Source organism: Callorhinus ursinus, unplaced genomic scaffold (genome assembly GCF_003265705.2).
Source record: "Callorhinus ursinus isolate GAN/ISIS: 27379988/994484 unplaced genomic scaffold, GSC_fseal_2.0 scaffold21, whole genome shotgun sequence".
Lineage (NCBI taxonomy): Eukaryota > Metazoa > Chordata > Mammalia > Carnivora > Otariidae > Callorhinus > Callorhinus ursinus.
The window spans coordinates 9,510,998-9,533,766 of record NW_027397083.1 but is presented as its reverse complement, the minus strand read 5'-3'; the positions used below and the strand labels follow the sequence as shown (position 1 = coordinate 9,533,766).

Sequence of the window (22,769 nt, the reverse complement as noted above, 5' to 3'; positions counted from 1 at the left end):
AGGCATACTTGCTTATCTAGCAAAATGAACTTGGAGGCCCATAAATTCCATCAAAATACTTTACTTTTGTAATTGTGACTTTAATTGCTTCCATGTATAGAGACTATTTTTGTTCCCCCAAAAATGCTTTCTTATATACTTAACTCTACCACAAGTTTGCAAAGCAGGGCAAAGAGTAAAGTGAACAAGCCAGCCGGCCTGGTTTGCCTGGGACTGAAAAGAATCAAGCCTCTCACTGGGACCTTTGGGGCTAAAACCAGTGAAAGTTCTGGGGGAAACTGGAACATGTTGTCTACCCTGGGAAGAGGATCATTTCCATTTTATAGATGAGGAAACCAGACTGGAGCCACACAGAACCAAAGCTTTCTGACCTCGGGTCCAAGACACAATCTGCCACATGACCAGGAACAACTTATTCTAGTAGAGAAATCTCAGATTACATGGAGCTCAATGACCGTCCTCATGTGATACAACAGACTAACAGAGTCATCTAGCTTTCCCAGCCAGAACAAATATTAATATTTAAACAGTTAACTCCTGTTCAGACTTGATTTTTCTCTGTTTTCCTAATGGCAAGTATAGAATGAACATGTCAGGAGTCGACCAGTTCTATGAGAGGTAACAATAGTCATCTGTCTTTACTATTACACTATCACACATAAATGATTTTACCTGTACTTAATAAAAGTTAATTTTATTATAACTTGCTACTAAAAGAATTTTTATGTAGTCTTTAGGTACTTATGTCAGTGAGGGCATGCAAATGTATTTTAGGAGCGTGACCTAAGATATTACTGGTGTTATTCAAATTTAAGGGGAAAAAAATATCAAAGTGTCACATTGGGGCAAGAAATTCAGGGAGAGATCCTATTGCAAATTTAAAATCAATAGTAGAATGAGTCAACCTTAGGGAAACTGACCACTGAAACAGTGAAGAAGGTGCTAATGACTCAGAATAGCAGTATCCATCTTTCTACACTAGGGCAAGGCAGGGAACTGAAGGTGAAAGAAAAAAAATCTTGCACTATTCCTTCTCCTAGAACCCTCTGGAGTGGTTCCAACCAAATGGAACTAGTGATGTGAACCTCTTTCTCTTTAAAAATTTTCAAGAAGCTGTAGATGGGATGCCAACACAATCTACACTTTCAAGTATGGGGGTAGCAGTAATGGAATATCATTTACATAAAAAGAAAAGATACAAAATAATAGCACACACATGGACATCAGGACAGAAAACAAGAAACTATTAGCTCAGACCCTTCACCTCAGGACCATTCCCCCAAGAATACGGAAAAATCAGACAACAGCTTCATGCATTTTTGTATCTCCAATCACTTTGGACAAGAGTGGAGATGATGTTTTCTGGAAGACAGTATAGACTTTCAAGAGTGACTCTACTGAGGATCAAAGCTTCAGGAGCAGAAGTGCTTGTGAGAATGGGAAAAGCATGCATTTCTACATAAGTATGGTCTTATATCCTGTGTAACTACTAGAAAAGAAAAGAAAAAGAACAAGGAAGAGCAGAACTGGACTCAATCATTTTCCCAACTGCAAATAAAAAAATATTCCTGTGAACAGATGTCCTCCCATTTGTGATCTTGCTAAAACAAGTATTGAGTCCTTTTACACTGTCCTTCCCATAACAAAACAATGCTCAGGAGGAATTATTAGAGTGTTGTCCCAGTGGTGAATCCTGGGTGTGAGCCCAGCTCAGCTTTAAGGATGTGGAGGCCACACTATCTCTATTCACTCTACTAATGAATGAGCACAAAGAGAGGTTTTCAGACTGGAGAGTCAGAGGGTTAAACCCACAGCTCCCCTTTACCAACTCACTCAGCAGTTTGAATGATGGGAGAATTACCAGAAGTGCATATGTTGTCCTGTGAATTGACTTTCTTCCAGAGGAGACCTTTGCCCCTAAAATTCCCCAGCCACAGCATCATTAGGTGCTGTGTAATTAAATGCGCCAGTAAAACATGGCCACGTTTGAAGGAACAGGAAGGATTTTCATCAATGCCAAACTCACACAACTCGGAGAATTTTTAGATTAGATCAATCATAGGAATGAATAAATAAAGCTGTCTATTTTTTGCTCCAGGGACAGGATCAGTAGATATCTGAGCCAGAATTTAAAATCAAGAGAGCCTTTCACCCTGCCTTATCCTGAGAACACTTGCTTCTTATGGTGAACAAGGGTAAAAATAAAGAAAAGTTCTTCCTCATGTTCCCATTCCATTATTCATGAATATCTCTATATTTTGGAGGGTCAGGCAATGTCCAGAGCAAAGCAGCTGAACAAACATTTGGGTCAGGATGCTCTCCCAGGGTTTGCTCCCTCTTCCCAACTAATGATACCTTGAATTTCTGTTATTTTCACCTGATTGGGCAAGAACAAGAGTTTTCATCCAATTTAAGGTTGTGAAGCCTTTATTTTCACTTGTACCTAAGGCAAAGCCTTTGATTGTTTCCAAGGAACAGCTAGGAAGTCACGCTGCTAAGAAACTTCACTTTGTTAACTTACATAATGCCAAACAAAAGAAGAGGATAGTAGTATTATTACTAATAATCATTTGTTCATGAATTGAACAATAATTTATTGACACCTACCAGGCACCAATCTAGGCACTGGGCTTATAGCAGTAAATAAAACAAACTCTTCTCTTCATGCTTCCTACATTATATTGTGGAGAGAGAGAAAAGACAAATAAGCTTTAACATATGCTATATAGTAAGTGTTATGGAGAAAAGCAAAGGAGAGTAAGGATTAATGAAGTAAAAATAAGTGTCAGACATTACTAAGTGCTCTACATAGAATCATTTCAATACCCAAATTTAGGAAGTAGATACTATATGTATATATTACATATGATAAATTACAGAGATGATACCTGATTCGAGCAAGTTACACTAACTTGCACAAAATCACCTAACTGTTAATTCAGAGGGCTAGAATTAAACTCTGGATTTTTACTATGTCAATGTCTGGGATTAGTGTGACTTTTAACATATTTATAGTATGTTTTCTTTTAATAGAATTAGCCTTCAAAATGATATTCCATTTCACAGGCACAACACTATCTCCACTAAGATTTATTAGAGTTTAGCTTATTCCATAAATCAATGGCAGTAAAATAGCTAGAGATTAACAAGACTGCAAATGGAAAAAAAAAAGAGAAAGTGCATATTGTTATTTAACAAAAACAAGTTAGAAAATGTTTCATCGCCCCAAATAAAATATGCCAATGATGGAAGTGACTATGATAAGAAAAAAAAATTACTTATATTCACTTTTTGTTTTTGCAAATTTCTACTCTCTTATTGCCATTTCAACACTTTTAGATCGGCACTCAACTCTTTCTTGGAGAATTAACTTGCAAAGCGCAGCTGCGGGAGTGCGAGGTTCTGAAGCTACTGCTTGACAACCTCTGAGTGGGGGGAGGGCATCCCTACCCGCCACGGTCCCCATTGTCTCCCCCACACACCTCAGCGGATTGACCTTCAACTCACACAGGACAGTGAGACACTGCATTTAGCTCTCTACGTTCCTTCTTCGGCACCTTCGTTTTCTTTCCTTTTAATTATTCTGGGCAGTAACAACCCTTGGGAAAGCAGTGCAATTCCTATCTTCTCTTCTGTTGACACCAAGGCCCCCTGACCTCCTCACAGGCCCTTCTCTGGCAGGCGCCCCGGGTTCTGACCCTCTCTCTTCACCTTTCTTGTGACCAAAAGCTCTTTTCAGCAAAGCTGCCACAATGGGAAGCAGCTGACAAATTAATACCTGATTCCACAGGCAGGCTCTGCATGTCAGTGAAGTAGAGTACTAAGAGTGAACCGCCATCCTCATCTAAGCAATAACCCCCTCTCAACTAGACTACCAAACCAGGGCCCCTCCGAGTCTGCTCTCATTGATGCTGAGGTATTGTTTACATACAGTACAATTTTCCCTTTTCAAGTGCACACATCTATAAATGTTGACAAGCTCATATCAAGATATGAATATTTCCATCCATTCTCCAAATTATCTAGTGTCCTTCTGTAGTTGATCCCCTTACCCGACCCTTAACCCCTGGCAACTACTGGACTGATTTTTGCCTCTTCAGTTTTGGACCTTTCTTAAATGTCATATAAATGGCATTATATAGTATAAAATAAATCGATCATGCTAGTCCTTTGCTTGAATCATTCTAATGGCTTCCCATTGAATGTAAGAACAACTCCTCAGCATAGTTTGTAGACTGTTACTGTGGGTTAAATTGTGTTCCCAAAATGATATATGGAAGCACCAACCCCCGGTACCTGTGAATGTGATCTTATTTGGAAACAGGATCTCTGCCAATGTAATTAAGAGGTAAATTCAGCAGGGGAAGAATGAAGGGGGGAAATCAGAGGGGGAGACAAACCATGAGAGACGATGGACTCTGAAAAACAAACTGAGGGTTCTAGAGGGGAGGGGGGTGGGGGGATGGGTTAGCCTGGTGATGGGTATTAAAGAGGGCACGTTCTGCGTGGAGCACTGGGTGTTATATGCAAACAATGAATCATGGAACACTACATCACAAACTAATGATGTAATGTATGGTGATTAACATAACAATAAAAAAATTTAAAGAAAAAAAAAGAGGTAAATTCAGCTGAGGTCATATTGGAACAGGGTAGGCCCTTCCTCCAACAGGACTGGTGTCCTTATAAGAAGAGAAGACACACACACACACACACACACACACACACACAGCGCCACGTGAAGACACAGACAGGGAGAGGGAAAATGGAGGCAGAGATTGGCATCATGCAGCTGCAAGTCAAGGAAAGCCAAGGATTGCCAGCAACCACCCAAAGCTAGGAGAGAGAGTATGGCCCTGACAACACTATTTCAGGCTTCCTGCTTCCAGACATGGGAAAGAATAAATATTTATTGTTTTAAGCCACCCAGTTTGTGGTACTTTCTCATGGATTCCACAGGAGACTAACACAGCTGCCTATCTGCCTAACCCTTTCTCAGGCAGCTCTTCTTCCTAGTAGCTCTTCCTAGGCTACTCCCTGGCTGCTCAGATTTTCTTCAGCTGTTCAAATGCACTGCATCTTTTCCACCTCAAAGCCTTCATCCTGGTTGTCTCCTCTTCCAGGAACATTCCTTCCTCTATTCTCTGCCTGGTTAAAATCCTACTCATCTGCCAAGGCTCCGCTGAAATGTCATTTTCTCTGAGAATTCCTTGATCCCTTAAAATAAATTAGGCTGATTTGCATTACTGTGACCTTTTCCTTTACAGCGTTCATTTCAATTTATAATTAAATATCTGTTGACTTATTTATTTACTGTTTATTTCTCACAATAAATTGTAAGCTGGGAGGACCAGACCCATTTTTGTTGTATTCCCTAACCTGTGTTTATGAGTGTGTGTGTGTGTGTGTGTGTGTGTGTGTATCTAATTAAGAAAATTTAATTCCTAAATCTCAAGCTTTTATTGCTGGAAGAAAATCTCCACAAAATGAGGAAAGCCTGACCCTTGATGTTCTTACTTCAATTCTATCCCGGTTCTAGAGTGCTTTTTTACATTTTTTATTTTTTGTCCCCTGTAGTTCCAATATAAACAAAAAGAAAACCAAACAAAACCCTCCCCTGGCTTCCCTTTACATTGCTGAAGCACAGTGGAATATTTCAAAGACTCTACCAAACCCTAATACGAGATTTTAATACTTTTTGATAGTTGGTTGATAAGAGGTTGATAGACAAAATGCTGTTATCTATCCTATAACTTGAATCTATCCTATAACCACCGCTCTAGATATTTTAACTATCAGAATAAACACCCTGTAAAAACTCTATTTTAGGCATGATGATAACACCATGGCTCAGATAAAGAAACTAAGATTCCCACACTTAACATAATAAGAGCTCTTCCTTAAAGTCCTTGCTTTCTGGTTGAGAAACGTAGTTTGTTTCTAGTTAAGTGACCTCAAGAATGAGTATTCCTTCAGAAAAGATCCCCTCCACACAGCCTTCTACATAGGTGAAGGTGCCCTGTGCATTCTTATGTAATGAATTCTGTGACGAAATCATAACTACACCATAAACATAGAATCTTTTCAACAAAAGTTTTGTATGTTCACTCATAAAGACTTGTTTGCATCAATATTTTCCATTGACAAATTTGAAAGAAAATCAATTTTTTTAATTTTTTATATCTCCATGGTGCTAGTACAGTGCTGAGCAGACAGTATATGCTTAGACAATCCATGTTGACTGAATCAATATTCACCATATGTTATCTTAGCTCTCCATAGGAATGCCTTCCTGAGCACTTGTGCTAACTTCTATTTTATGAGCTTAGAATTTTATTAGTATATGTGTAACCAAACTGAAAGCAACTCATCTTTCTGAATATATATTCTGAATATATATATATATATATATTCTTAATATGTACTTAAGTGTATATATAATTACAACATGTAGAAGCAAACTATTGAGAAGAACATTATTATAGGTGCTAAGAGTTTGGGATTGTTAAACCTTCAATTAGGGGAAAATTACAAGTGTTCTGGAAGTGCCTGGGTCACAGGTAAGCAAAGGTAATTACCCTCTGCACAGAATTTTGGGAGAACTACATTGAGTGTTCTAAGAGGAACAGAGAGGTCCATAGTGCTCTATGGGCTCATTTTAAAACACCTGTCGGGTCATGGATGGTAGATCATTATGTGAATTAAGCCTACATCAGGTCATTAGGCCATTTGCTAGTACCAAGAAAAAAAAAATCCCAGGTATAATAGTACACATCCTCTTTTCATCAGAGGACAAGAAGTGTTTGTGTATGTGTGCATAATCTGTCAATTACATGTCTTAAGAATTTTAAAGGCTTTGGTTTAAAATAGTGGACACTTCAAAGGTTAGAAGGAGATGATATTATTACTTTAACAAAATAACTGGAGGGACTTTCTACTGTGACTTTAAAAACAGAAATGCACCTCTTTTCCCATCATCAATTTGACAACCAAGGAAAATACATTTTAGAAGCTGTAAATGCCTCAAAATTAAAACTGTATTCTTTTGCCAGGGTGGAAAAATGATAAACTACAGAAGGCATAGGTAAGTGTAAATTCTCTTTGGATTAAGGGTTAGCTTTCAGGAATGCACTGTTCTCATGTATCTGGATGATTCATCAATTTCTCTGTCTGGATTTTCACCAATTCATATAACCTTACTCTATAGTCTAACTATATAAAACTTAAAATATATTTTGATTTATTAAAAGATAAAATACCTGGAAGAAAAAGAGAGCGAGAACCACTCTTATCAGTAGGAGACGTAATGCTAAGGTCCTGTTCTGCTTTTTATAAAATGATGGAGTCTGCAAATGGAAATTTAAAAGTTGAAAGATATAAAACCAAATATATCAATTATATCAACAAATTTAAATAGGAGTAAACTCTACTATCACAAGACAAAGATTATCATATTGGTCAAATCAATATTCAACTCTATGCAGTTTATATGATACCCAAATAAATATATTAAGAATACAGAGATAAGTGAGGATCAAAAAAAAAATAACGAATAAGAAAAAAAAAAGCAATAATATCACATAAAATCACATCCAAGGTAAAAGCACTTAGTGTGATAAAGTGTTATCTTTAAATTAAAAAGATGAAAAACTAAATAAACTATAAGTATGAAAAGGTATATGGTCAAAAACATCCCCAAAGGTATTTTAACATCTCAACAGAACAAAATTATAAGCAGAACAACTCTAAAATTTCTAGACATAAGAAATTTAGGAACAGTGATGAGGCTAGAGAAGAGAGCCAGGGGAATATTTTCAACCTGTGTTTGCATAGCAAGCAGACTTAATAAAGACTGCATATTACAAATTAAAAAAAATAGTCAAGTTTTCTAAAAACACTTTACATCACACTTAACACAGGACTGAGAGGCTATTAATTGTCCATATTAAAAATATATATTGTACTTATATTTAGGATTATATATACAGAGAGGAGATCAGTGGCCAGAACAGCAGAAAGAAGAATTGCAATTATATATATATATATATATATATATATATATATAGAGAGAGAGAGAGAGAGAGAGAGAGAGAGAGAGAGGGGGATGGCTTATTCTGTTGTCCCCAAACCAGATCTGCTGTTTAGGGTGAACTGGCCATTCAACAGTTGTTCCCTGTAATTTTGTAAAATGAACTGGCTTGAATCGACATAATCAAAATTAGGTAAGCAATATTTTTTCCATCTGGGTGTGGATCAATTATTTAATACTTCAGTGTTTTGTTTGTGACTATCTTCCTCATCATCCACCTTTGGTAAAGTAGATAGTCCTTTTAGAAAGCCAAATTATTCCCTAATTTATTTATTCTCCAAGTCTGGATGCTGGCATATCGGTTTCCTTAAAGCTCTGTGGAAGGATATACTAGCCAGAACATTAGCCAGAAGGTAAGCACAGGCATATGCCTGAGAAAGAAAAATTTCACATCCTAGTGAAGGAATAACTAAGCAGCTTAAATCAGCAAGAATGACCTGGATCATCGCTTCTCAGCCTTTTGGCTAAGATCAAGTGTAGAATGACCTGGATCATGTTTTCAGGACTGAGATGTTTACTTTTTAACAGCAACACACATTTTTTTCTTTAAATTTTTTTGTTGTTATGTTAATCACCATACATTACATCATTACATTTTGCCATGAAATCTTGGTCTTCATGCCATGGGCATCACACTGGACTAATCTTGTATTCATTGTCAAAATAATAAAGTAAAATGTTACTGAAATGTTCCAAGGATGATTCTAAAACTTTACAAATACTAATTCCCTGAATCCTCACAATGGTTTTCAGAGACACATCCCTACATCCCTGTGTCATCAGTGAGGAAACTGAGGCACAGAGAGATGACATAGCAAGTAGATGGCAGTCCTGTTAGTCACAGCTCAGCAACTTCATGCCAGGGTTGAAGCACTTAGCCACTGCACTACACTGCTCAACTTCATGCCAGGGTCTGAGCACTTAGCCACTGCACTACACTGCTCAACTTCATGCCAGGGTCGAAGCACTTAGCCACTGCACTACACTGCTCAACTTCATGCCAGGGTCTAAGCACTTAGCCACTGCACTACACGGCTCAACTTTCTAGGATTCATTTGGAGGTGTGTCTTCCATGTGTTTATTCTCCACTTGGTGGGAGTGGGTGCAGTTCCCTGTGTAGTCTATAAGATAACAAAAATTATTGCTCTTTACCTTTGGTAGTCAGAACGTGTATCTTGCTTGTTGCCAGCCTAGTGTTTGTAACACAGAAGGCACTAAGTATTTTCTTAAAAAAAAATGCATAAATCATGTCAGATCTCTCTTTTTCACAAACAGCCCAGCATTGATCCAACAAGCTCACATCTCAACTAAGGTAGCAAATGTCTACTCTAATCTGACCTAATCTTGACCACAGGGAATATTCCCTGTCTCCTGTTTTTTCATTGTAGAATGATCCACTCAGCTTTCTTTCTTAATAAGCTAAAATCTCAGAAAGGAAAAAGGAAGAAAAATCCCTTACTCTCAAAAATGCCAACTCCAGAATTGCCATATCATGTGTCAGGGAGCTCAAAGCAATGCAAGCTTCCATTAGTACTATGGAAAGGCACTTGACCTTGAGAAAACTTAGCATTGACTGGTACCAAAGGGATTAGCAAATGCTCCATTTTCTGACTCTGTTTTCAATTACTTTGATGAGCAATTAAAATGCTAATTAAAAAACAATCTGAAACTTAGTACTCAGAAGGTTATGAAATAATGCGCTCACATGTCCTACCACACAGATAACTAATAAGGTCACCAAACAAAGAACAGTTAGAACGAAGCATTGAATTATCACAATAATTTTACAATAATTTTAATGTTCTTTTTTTATGTGTTCATAATGACCATGCACACCATTATTCTCCAAATACTTAATGTGAATTAGCTTACTTATTTATTATAACTCACTCTTTGGAAAACAACTGTTTTATTTAAATAATCATAAGAAGATTCTAAGAATTTTCCTAAAGATAGGATAAAATTTAAATCAGTCAAACTCGGTATGATTAATTAAAATATCAATAACTCAGTCTGCATAATGTTGAGGGCCATGTGCTTTTGGCATTTGCTCTTTCAATAATTTGGACTTTGGGCTTTTTCTTGTTCATTCACAATCACTTTTGAGAGTGAGATGAAACAGTTTTGAATTATTTAGTTTTGTTTGGTGCTGCTCTCACATTCAAATACCACTGGAGTGGTATTCTTTATTTACAGTGTATAAAAATTAAAGTATTAATTTACAATCCAAGAAAGCACATTAGAAATTAATAGTGGGAATTCCTAATCACTTCTGTGGCAAAGGCCTAGAACTGTACCTAACACAAAGGAGATGCTATTTGTTGATAAAACCAATTCACATCATTTTAACCAAAGGCAACCCTCTTAGGAATGCCATTTCTTAAGGTGGGAGAATCATCTGGCTTTTTATGTGTAATTGAAATACAAATATTTAAATGTTTTGTAACTAACCTGGTAACTAATATCAGTACCAGTGTAACTATCTTAAAAAAAAATCTGCAAATATTTGGGAGGAGATGGGACCAAGCTCTTGAATTTTTTTAATCGACTTTAGAAAAAAGCTAATTTACATCTACATCTTTCCCATTTTCTCTACAAAGGATCAGTCTCTCAAAATTCATCTCTTTGCTCTTCATCTACTGCCAATCCCCTCCTCACCAGTATTACTGCAATTCCTTTTCACTTACCTCCTTCAGTCGCACCTTTAATTTATCCTCCACAATGCTGTTGTCTCCCTTTCTAAAATGGAAATTATTTTTAGTATTTAAAACACACACTCAGAGGGCTATGCAACAGACCAAACCCAAACTCTTTACTATGCCATTCAGAGTCTTTTGAAGAGGACTCAACAAGTCCAGCCTCTTTCAACATCCTAGTTGCTCACAGGTCAAATCGTTTTACCCTTCTGAATCTTTGTTCATGCAATCTCTTCTGGACTGCCCCTTTCTTTTTTTTTTTTTTTTTAAGATTTTATTTCTTTATTTGAGAGAGAGAAAGCACAAGTGGGAGGAGGGGCACAGGGAGAAGCAGACCCCCCACTGAGCAGGGAGCCCTGTGCAGGGCTGGATCCCAGAAGCCTGAGATCATGACCTGAACCAAAATCAAGAGTCAGCAGCTTAACCGACTAAGCCACCCAGGCGCCCTGACCCTTTCCTTTTCTATGTGTGCCTATATATTACTTGATCTTTTAAACTGAAATAAACTATCATTTTCATAGGAACTGATTTATGAGATTCAAAAGATCCTCTACTGATAAAGAGAAGATTTAGAGTTGACACAAGATTATATGATAAATTTATAATTTATCATGGTTTGAGAACTGGCATCATGCATATATGTGTATATCCATTCATGTACAGTAGTCCCTCCTATCCACAGGGGAGACATTCCAAGACCCCCAGTGGATGCCTTCAACTGAAGACAGTACTGAACTCAATATGTACTGTGCTCTGTCCTCTCTACATACGTACCTATGACAAAATTTAGTTTATAAATTAGGCTCATTAAGAGATTAATAGTCACAAATAATAAAATCGAGCAATTATAATAATATACTATAATAAAAGTTATGTGAATATGGTCTCTCTCTCTCTCAAAATATCTGATTGTGCTGTACTCACCCTTCCCATGATGATGTGAAATGATAAAATACCTACGTGATACGATGAAGCGAGGGGATGGATGCAGGCGCTGTGACTTAATGTGAGGCTACTACGGACCTTCTGATACTACGGAAGCAGAGGAAACTCAGCTGCTTCCAGATCGAAGTTGACTGCAGGTAACTGAAACCACGGAAAGCGAAACAGCAGATAAGGGGAAACCACTCCATATGCATTTGGGTGTTCGTATGCGCTTACGAAAAACACTGCTAAGAAATATTTTACCAATGAACTGTATCTTTCATCCCAAAGAGAGATTAACTGAGAAATGATTTGTTACATTGACACAAAAGCCTGTTTTGGGTAGTACAATGTTGCCTAAACAAGTCCATGACATCAAGACGGAACAGATGCGCTGACAAAGCAGCAGGTTTTATTCATGGCAGCCCTTTTGTAAACCACAGAGTAGAGGACCCAAACTCAAACACCTGTAGGGAACGTAGATTTAGCATATGCAGTCAGGAAGGCAGTGGATGGTGAACTGTGTGTATACTTATGTAAGCATAACACCTGCCTACTTTTACGTCCTCTAAAACACTATGTGGGCCTATCAAAGAGTCAAACAAAATATATTCTGAGGAGGAGATTCCTCAAGAACTGCAGGTTTGAGACCTCCAACTCTTTTGCATTTTCATTTAGGCTGCTACCATTTTTTCACTTTAGCTTTATGCAGTAAGTATGCTTCCCATTCAGAGAAAGTGTAGAGAACAATTTTGAACATATTTACAAATCATAATGATCAAATGATTTAATTGTAATACACAGTACACTGGCTCATTTACCCTTGTAATTAGATTACCTTTGGTAAAACTACCCACAGCTTCTATCAGTGACTCAGTACAACAAACATTTATTAAAAGCATCTACCGTCTCTAGAATCGGCTTGGTACCTGGGGATTAGAAGATAAATCAGACTCGATCTCTGCATTTTAAATGGTTATAGAACAGTGGGGAAGACTATTGTAAACAGGTAACATCAATATAGAAAATTCTAGGGCATTGTAAACATTCAATATATGTTTAAGGAAAGGATATGTGAGTGAATAAACAAAAGAATAAATAATGTAGGTGTGGAAGGGGTGCTCAAGAAACTCAGGGGAGGGTCATACAACCCACACTCGGTAGGACGGAAGAGATAAAATAGGTTCCTAGGAGAGAGGATTCTTGAGGACAAGTAAGATTTTGTCAAGCTAAGAAAAGCTGGGGTACTGGAAGGGGAAAAGAGGAAACAACATCAAGAAATATAACTTGGTATGTATTTTTTGCAACTCCATACTCATAAGCCTTTTGAAATGGCCATATATTATATAGGCTGTAAAAACATGCATAATTAAAATTTGCAATAAATAGCTGTTAATACTGGTAATTTAAAATATGGAAAGCATAGCAGTGAAAAAGGCATAGATATGCAGAAAACAATGGGACACACTTTCTATAAGCTTTTAATTCACTTTTACATGCCAAACTATACTAGGCATGCCACTATTTATTCCTCAAGAGAACAGAGTTAAAATATTGAACTTAAGGGAGAAAATGGGAGAGTGATTTAGTGCCAGAAGCCTCAAAAGGAATCCTCAAGGTTTTCGCAATGTTGTATTTGATCAAGTTCAGACCTGTATCATAACCTCAGTGATACCCTTAGGGACTGACCTTTCACTGTATGAAAAGCCTAGGCAGAATTGCAGGAGGATGCTTCCCATGGTACCAAAGATACCGTGTAAATCTCCCAACCTAAAGTCATAGAACAGCCTACAGTGACGAGCATAACATCTTTTTTGCCATTGAATGCCAAAAAAACATGGACTGTGAAACTAAACCATGAGCCCCTGGGGAAACCTTTCAAACATGAGACCTTGTTTTCTACTATCACATATGATTTCAAGATAAATTTCTTGCTTACATTCTGTTTGCATAAGAGCTCTTGGAACATGGGCGCCTGAGTGGCTCAGTCGGGCACCTGGGTGGCTCCGTCGTTAAGCGTTTGTCCTGGGATCGAGCCCCGCATCGGACTCCCTGCTCCGCAGGAAGCCTGCTTCTCCCTCTCCCACTCCCCCTGCTTGTGTTCTCTCTCTTGCTATGTCTCTCTCTATCAAATAAATAAATAAAATCTTAAGAAAAAAAGAGCGCTTGGAACAAGGCTAACATCAGAATATAAGAGAAAGGACAAACGTATGGGTATGCGTGTGTGGGGGGAGGTAAAGAGAGAGAATATACATACATTCTAAAACTCTCATTATACACAGGGCCAGCTATTAGGTTTAAAACATTTAAAAGTACATTTGCATTCCCAAAATTGTCCTGTGTTTGAAAATCCTATGCCTTTCTTTTGCTTTTTCCTCATCTCACTTTAATTAGGCCCACTAAAGGAAATGTAAGATGCATTGGTATAAATTACCAATGCAGAACTTTGTCTACGATACTGCTTACACCAGGTAGCTTTTAAGAAAAGTCATGTTCTTACTTTTCACAAGACTTCTTAGAGCTGAAGTGTTCTCCACCTGAAGTTGATCACTGAAAATGATTAATAGGTATTTGTACCATGTGCCTGAAGAGGCCAAAGGTCAAGCAATGGCTCACAGTTACTCCAGAAACTGCTACTACATACTGAAATTAACACCGCCACCATCCTGCTTCCCTTCCAGACCGTAAAATCTCTGGGCTGTGATCATGTCACTTCCCCCCATCACTGCAAGTACTAGAGTAGTACTTATACTATTGTGAGCATCCACTCTATCTTTCCTAAATAAAAAAGAAATATCTAATGCAGATTACAAAGGACTATTTATGTATGTCACTTTCTTTTTAATTTGTAAAACAAAAGTTCTAGGGATTATTATTATTATTATTATTATTATTATTCAAACATGAGGGAAAAGTGGCTCAGAGTTTAAATAACTTGACAAGGTTATAGAGCTAACAAATCATAGATCTAACATTATACCCGAGGCCCTCTCTGGATGCAGTAATATGCCCACCAAAGCAGCTTGCCACAAAATAAACTATTAAAGGTACATCTTGATAACCTAGATGTGCTCAGTATTAGGACGTGCTGGGTGCTCATGAAGTCCAGTACAAAGAAAAAAGAAAACTAAGACCAGGCAAAACTGGGATTCAGATACTATAGCAATACACGTCAATTTGGAAGACGAGCCATCCAAGAAGCCAAGTTCCAGAAAGTAAGCATAAGTTGGGTTGTTACCCATATCAAAGGAGGATGCTCTGTTATGAAAATATGCCAGGCACCATCTCGGAGCAAATGTGATACCAGTAGGTTATACCATTATTGCTTTGGTTAGTAAAGTACAACAGAGTGAAAGAAAAACCCATGATTTCAAAAAATCTCCTTGGGGACAAAATGGTTCAAGGGTCAGGTAGGTTGTCAGATCCCCAGCTGAGCTGAGGATTCAAGGAAGGTCTTTAATTCCATCAGGAAACCAGGGAGGGACTAAACACAAGGAAAAGATAACCTAGGCATATGAGACGTACAGTGGGAGTTTTGGGAAAAGCCACAGCTTAATGGACTTGTAAGTATTAGAAGTTCACTCCAGACTTAAAAACCTCAAGCCTTTGGCAGGAAATTAATTCCAGAACTTCTACTGGGTTACCAAGGGAGGCAATAGTCAGGCTTGATTCTTACGGAGCTGGATCTTCAGATTGAAGTAATATATATCAAAATTCTGGGAAGAAGTGAAATCTGTTTCACTTTTCTTTCTCTGTTATGCAGTTAACACCCACCTACCTATATGATCCCTAAAACAGACTTGAAAATCTTGCTCCAAACTGAAAATTCCTTGTAAACCCCCAAAGAGAAAGATTTGATTGCAACCTTCCACTGCAGTTGGTTTTCTTGTCAGTTGTTCTAACATTTCCATTTTGATAAAAACTGTGTCACAAAAATTTGCAATATTGTCTATTACTAGAATCCTTGAACCAGTTCATCATTTCCTCCCAAAACAGTTTATCAATAGGTCTGACAGATCCAACGCTACTCTATAGTACAAATACTAAAGCATTGAAAGTATCTAGCCCAAGAAGAAAACCTAGTTCTTTCCATTCAACAGACACCGTAGATGTCAGTCACAATTTAGTAACTGAAAGAAAAGAAAAATAATGTAATAATATATTGCAATAACTTTTCACATCTGGGTTATAATTTAAATTAGTTATGGTTAATGCATTTGCTTTACTCATTTTAATTAAGTACTCATGAAGATAATTCCATCAAAGTAGAACATTAAATTATCACCATTCAGCCACACTCAACATACAGGTGAGTATCATTTCCCATAAACAGTGGTATTTTATAAAGCCTATGCCTCCATCCTCTGGACTAGGAAAAAAAATGCATACTGGATACAATGAAATGTTACCAGTACACTTTTTCAAACAGTAGCATCTATTTTTGATATGCGTATCTGCAGGGCTCTGTTCCCAGTCAAAGCCCCGTTTTTTTGGTTGTCCAGCCAACCCAGGTAAGACAAGTCTACAGATGCATACAAGACTTAGCTGAGTTGTTATACTTGCTTAGGTGGCTCATGGGGAAGACTAGGGCAGAAGAACTCTGAGGTCATTTCAGAGGTTAGTTCATAGTGATATGGCCTGAAAAACTAGAACACGGGAGGAAGAAACCAGCCTCCAGCCTGAAGATGAAATGGCCAGCTGCATTAACTAGTCTCAGGTAAGTTTAAGCACCAAAGAGAGGAAATAGGAGCAGCGCTAGAAGCTAGTGCAGTGAGACAGGTGTGAGAGCAGTCACCATGTTATAGATGGCTAACAGAGAGGATGGAGCTGGGACAGACCTCAACAGTCCCTGTGCTTTCACCCCATTACGTTCTCGGGGCTCACCTACGGAGTGGCTGACCATCTCATCCCGGTTTCCCTGAGACTTTCTTGGGTTAGCCCTGAAAATGTTAAAGGCTGTCTATGTTGTCGCTCACATGAATTTTCCTACTATTTTGATGTTTAAAATTTCTTAGGCAATACGATCCAAAGCTCAATTAATGCTTCAACTTTACGCTTAGTCCATGACTAAAGAACAGCCACCACTGCGAAACCTGTCTGGCCACCACAGAGGAACTGTCCATAAAAATAATTATTTCTAAGGCAGTGTCTATAGTTTAGATTTTTGGAAATCTAAAACAGGTTGGGAAGGCTGTAAATACACCTTTCCCTTAGACTGCAGCCAGTGACCATTAATAACAATACAAGTTACAACACAGCAATGAGGCGGACAGGCTTCCCCAGATGTCAGCCTCTGGCCATAGGTGCACAGTGAGGAAGAAAGAACCAAAACAGGCTCTGAGAGCAATTTGTAATTACTGGTCCAAGGCTTTCAAATCAGAAGTCATGGCAAAACAAGAGGAATGCGCACGCGCACACACACACATACACCCCTACCTAGAAAAAAAACAGCTTTAACTATTGAGGGGGAGCAGATCCCAAAGGTTTTCAGTGATCTTTTCTTTATTTTTATATAAATCCCTGCAAGCCAGTTAATCCTCTTAATTTCCCTAACCTCATTTACATCACCAGTGCTAATTTCCCACCAGGTTCTAAAATCCCTGGATGAGACACTTCCTTAGTCTTGTTTCTCTTGTATTTGCCTCCTCCAATCCTTCTAATTTCAGCTAGAATTTCTCCTCCTGCCTACTCCTAAATCTGGCACTACCACATACTCCAAAAGGTGAGAGGTGGTTTCTTCTAATGATGGAGAATCAAAAAGAAGAGTAATAGAGAGGACCTAAGTCAACTTTTGGCCACATGGACATTTGGAGATGGTCTCTAGGGGCCTTGTAGAAGTTTATAAACCCAAGAAAACAAGAAAAGAAATATGCATTCACTCCTCTGAACTGGAAACGTGAAGGAAACGTACACACACACACACACACACACACACACACACATATAAATATACATTCAGTCCACATAAAGAAAGTCCACTCACAAATACTTGTCTTAATAATAATGTGTAAGGCAGGCATTGCAGAGTTGACTTTAAACATACCCTGTCAGTTTTAAAATATGAATGAATTGGATATTTTCTTTTGCAGAATGATCCATGCATGCACTACTATTGTAAAGATTCTGGCTGGAGGGGAATCTCTCCATTTGTAACTGCTGTAGGACCATCACACTATGGGGCAGGTAAAGGAAAAAAAAAATGAGGATTGAAGACTATTTCTTTTTTTTTTTTCCTGCCAAGTCTCTTTCCATAGAGTTTCATATGTCCACAGGAGCATGTATCACTCCCCAGTTCCACCATCAAATCAAAAAGGGTCTGAAGTAGGCTTCAGACTAGACAAAGAGAGAACAATTGTGGACTTTAGCAGGAGGTATAACCCTGCTGCATGCCAGGTCAAGTGGGTTAACGTGATAGAAACTCAGCAAACCATCAAAGGACCCAGCACATTGTAGGTGTTTTTTTTTTTTCCTATATTACTAAATGTTTTCTCCACATAAACATCTACATGACCTTTTTTGTCTATTATGTATTAAGATTCCTGCATTAATTTCAGGGATAGCAAATATTCATGTATTCATCTTTATTCTTTTTACAGAGCTTGGCCCAGGGTTTTGAATATAATAAAGCTTAATGAATATTTATAATATGAATGGGACAATCTCAACATATATGAAGTACAGTATTTGAAAGAGAAATAGCTGTTGGCCTATATCTAGAAACAGGCTGTTAGGATAGTTTTGTTTTTTTGTTTCTTTGTTTGGCTAGTTCAATGTATTTTTTTAATAACTGGAATGAGTTGTTGCTATTTAAAATTAAGAAATTTGACATTCAGCGAATGTTTCTTATAGACTTCTCTTGACTTACCAGGAAATCTGATGGCACTGGGTCTGCTTTCCCACCTGCCAACAACTGGCTGGAGTGAAGACCCCCCTTTAGGAGGTTTATGTGCTCTTCAACTTGCCACAGGCCTCCCTATTCCCTATTATTTACCCCAGGCCCTTTACTCATTTGACCTCTAGGTCTCAGCTTCTGCTTGTGCGGAAAAAGGAATTGACTTGGTATGGGAGAGAGTGCAGATAGGCTTTAGTGGATCCTTAATTCCCTGGCCATTTTATAAAAAATTGTGTATACGTTTATATGTGGCTTTTTCTCAGGATTAGTTTTATCACATTTTTTAACAAATGCATATCTCAAAAAAAAAAAAAATCAAGAACCATGGGACCAGTGAGACACTCAATAAGCAAGAATTCAGGGAATATCCACTGTATGCAGAGTCCTAAGATTTCCCAGGTCCTTCAAAACCTAAGTCTCTTAAATTATGTATGTAGGCGTATATGCATGCACATACAGGCGTGCACACACTGGCTTTAACAAAGACGGCACACATACCAAATACTTACTCAAGGGTTCAAAGCACCCTAACTTAATGCATGGTTCTCTCTCAATAACAATTCTCAACTGAAACATACATTTCACTGCAGCAATTTTCTTAGTCTCTGATAGACTCTTAGCCTCCATACGTCAACAAAAAGGAATCCAAGTAAAGAAAAAGCCTTCAGGCTTGTGATAAAAACTTCCCAACCATAAACTAAAATTCCAAACGCTGCTTGCCATCCTCTTTCTAAACACCTCCAATGTATACAAAGTGTGACATTTGAGAAAATCAAAGGGTTTAATATTGACTCAATTCAATCCAAAGTATTCCTTCTGATTAAACATACAAGAACTTTCTTTGGTATTTAATGACCCTTGAAGCTAGATGAAATTTCCTAAGAAATTTCCTAAGAAGCTGGAGCCTCTCCTTTGTTTAAAATTTGTTTTTTTGTTTGTTCATTTTGATATTTTAGAGTAAGCTGCATATAACCCCAACCAGCATCTATGTTCTGTGCAGATATATTCACGCCACTGGGATTGAAAAAGGTCTGATATAAGTAGGGGAAATTTTTATTGCACTAAAGGATTGCTATTGAGATAAATTCTAGAATTGTTAAAACAAGGTAACAGGCCCAAATGGAGTCTTCTATGCTTAGCTGCGTGTCACCAATTACACTTCTGGCTCTCCCAGAAGTGGAATCTTAAGCCATTCCATCAAGAGTAGCCTGATCAGTACCAGTTAGGTAATCTGCCTGATAAACCTCTGCCATCCCCTATAGGAAAGTAACCTTGCAATAGCCAACCCATTTTTTTGACAGTATAACTTCCTTGTTCCTGCTCCTTTCTGCCTATAAAAGTCTTTCATTTTCTATAGCTCCTCAGAGCTCCTTCCTGTCTGCTAAATTGAATGCTACCCCATTCAAATAGATTTTTGCTTAAAAATCCTTAAAATTTTTAATATACCTCAGTTTTATCTTTTAAGAGAATTTAAGAGGTCACCAACAAGAGGATGTGCTTTCCTGGAATATTATAGCAAATATGTTTTGAGAAGTGAGAACCATCCTATTTGAAACACCTTCATAAATCCAGTTTTCTGCACAGAAAGGAGTATCTTCTTCCAAAACTGAAAAATATTAACGGGGAAATCTTAGCAAGAATGGCTACTGTTATTGATGCCAAGCTGGGGTGGGGGATAATTGGGCAAAGGGGTTCATTTTAATGTTACTAAAGATGCCTCTTCAGATTATTTGAGAAAGCAAAGCTCATGAGCTAGGAAGGACAGAGAGTACATAAAAGTTCTGTTTCATACGTATACATATGTAAATGTTCTAGATGGGACTTAACCACATACAGACATTCAGATGGTAGGGCGATAGACTTGTGCTGTTCCATTCTTAAAACTTTAAAATTATGGTTTTAAGCAGGTTTCCATCATAATGAAATGTATAACACTGTAGATCTCACAAAACATTATCATATAAATTATGCCTGCTACATGATCATTACAAGTGAAGAGAAGTCACAGTCAGTGACTGAATTATAATCCACAATGAGACACACATGCACACTCATATACCCACACACAAACCTGCACAATTCACACACACCGGAATGTGTAGATGCACACCGTTCATGCATACTTACACATTTACACTCAACATTCACACATGCTCACAATTATATGCAGGTATATACTCACAAATACACTCACTCACCCATGCAATATACTCACACATGTGTATGCTTTTGAAATTTGTAGGGGTCCCATTTGTTGGCTTTCTACAACTGTCCTAAGATTCATTTCCCAAATCAAAATAGGCTGACAAGAATTTACCCACCTAAATGCTCCAGCATAAATCCCTAAATTAAAGAAGAGGAAGAAAAAGAGCTGCAATCCATTTCCAACTAAAAGATTTGTAATTCTGAGTTTATTTTTTAACCTTTCCGTGTCTTGAATGTTTCTTCTTTGATAAAGGGCAGGCTCCTTGCCCCACGGTGATAAGTCTTTGATAAACGATAGAATGTCTGTTGGGTTTCTGATATACCTGGGTCCTGAGTTGTAGTTACAATGCTCCTAAACAGAGGCAAAGACCTTCAGTGGGAGGAGCGTGCAGGTGTGGCATTCTGGAGAACAAGGATTTGCTTAAAGGTCTGTCTGTCATCTGATACAATGAACAATCACCCAAATCTGACCTCTCAGTCCCTTTATAGGCATCTAACTTTATGTCCCTTCAGAAAACAAAACTCTCCAATTTATAATTTTAAGTTACTTTAAAAAAAGTCGGAGCAAAAATGAGCCACATGGAGAGAGCATACGGAGTGTAGGTGGAAAGATTAAAATTGAAGCATAATTCACTGTCTAATGCACATTTCCTTGCTGCAACTCTGCTCTCTCCACCTCCCTGAGCTCCCTTCTTCATCATCTTCTCTCTAATATTTCTCTGTGGTTCACCCACATCATTTTTCTCTTAGATCTTCAGGGAACTGTGCCGGGTAATGAAATCTCCAGTTTGCTAATGCGCAACAGAATAATAGAGTTGCATGCTGACCCATATTTCACGTGTTAATTTGTGTCAGTCACAGGGATATCTTCTTTTTCTGTTAAATGTTTCTATCCTGGGTGAAATAATAGATGAAAAACCTCAGACAAATCACGGACACAAACGACTAGTAGTAAAGGAGCAGCTGTGTCTCAGTTCTTACCACATGGAAAGACATTTATCTTGCTCTAATCGGCATGGATAGTAATTGTGAGCCATGAAAAACTACTAGATAAAAGGATCCCCTGGTCTGTACCTTTGCATTCCAACGAACTATTGCCACCTCTTTTTTGTTTCTTTGTTTTATTTGAGCCTCAGAGAAATCCAAAAGGATGACACAGAATGGAACCTTTTGGCATTATAAGAAGGGATATGAGGGAAGGGATTTCATCTGGAGTGTCTGACTGGAGAGGGTTGACCTGTCCCTTCTCATGTTTCAGCAGTACCTAGAATGGACATGGGAGGACATAATTCTCTGAGGTTGACTTGGCTCCCCAAATAGGCAAATTCTAGGAAGAGACACTCAAATCCTCTTGGCTCTTGCACTTTATGGCCTTAGACCAAAACATCAACATGCCTAGAAAGCATGTTATTGAATTATAAGCACTCTTCCCTGTCCCAATAAGATGCTGGATGTGAGTAAGGCATTTTATTAATTGAAAACATTAAATGTCACCTGTATTCTTCTGTTTAAGGAAATTTGTATCAAGGCTTATTCTCCCCACTTGCTTTCCAAGTCTATTATTGATATCTTTACCTATTGATATATCTATTACATAGATATCTATATCTAGTATTTCAGTACCTACTCTGTGTCAGGCTAAGTAATTTGTATGCATTATCCCAGTTATACCTTCAGAATACTTAGTCATTCTTATGTCCATTTTACAGATGGGAAAGCTGAGGTTAGCGAAACAAGGCAAATTAGCCAAGAACAAATAGTGATAAAATGAGCCATTGTACGCACAGCTGTCTGACACTAAACTATGACGTCTTTTTTTTTTTTTACCATTATGATATAAAAAAGGCAAAACCATATAGATACTAAATCATCGTGCATAACAAGAGTCTAAATCATTAGTGGACATTGTTCAAGGTTATATAGTTTCCATGGCTTTTTAGCACATTTCTTACCCGATCCTCAC

The 22,769-nt window shown here is 37.9% G+C and overlaps 1 protein-coding gene and 1 non-coding gene across 5 annotated transcripts in view; one reads left to right on the top strand and one right to left on the bottom strand.

Moving 5' to 3' along the window:
• LRRC4C (leucine rich repeat containing 4C) overlaps positions 1-22,769 on the bottom strand; it is a 1,189,131-nt gene that overhangs the window by 790,568 nt on the left and 375,794 nt on the right. The window lies entirely within an intron of this gene.
• LOC112829824 (U2 spliceosomal RNA) lies at positions 8,534-8,728 on the top strand. Its single transcript, XR_003209749.1, has one exon. It is a non-coding gene; the product is annotated as a U2 spliceosomal RNA (small nuclear RNA).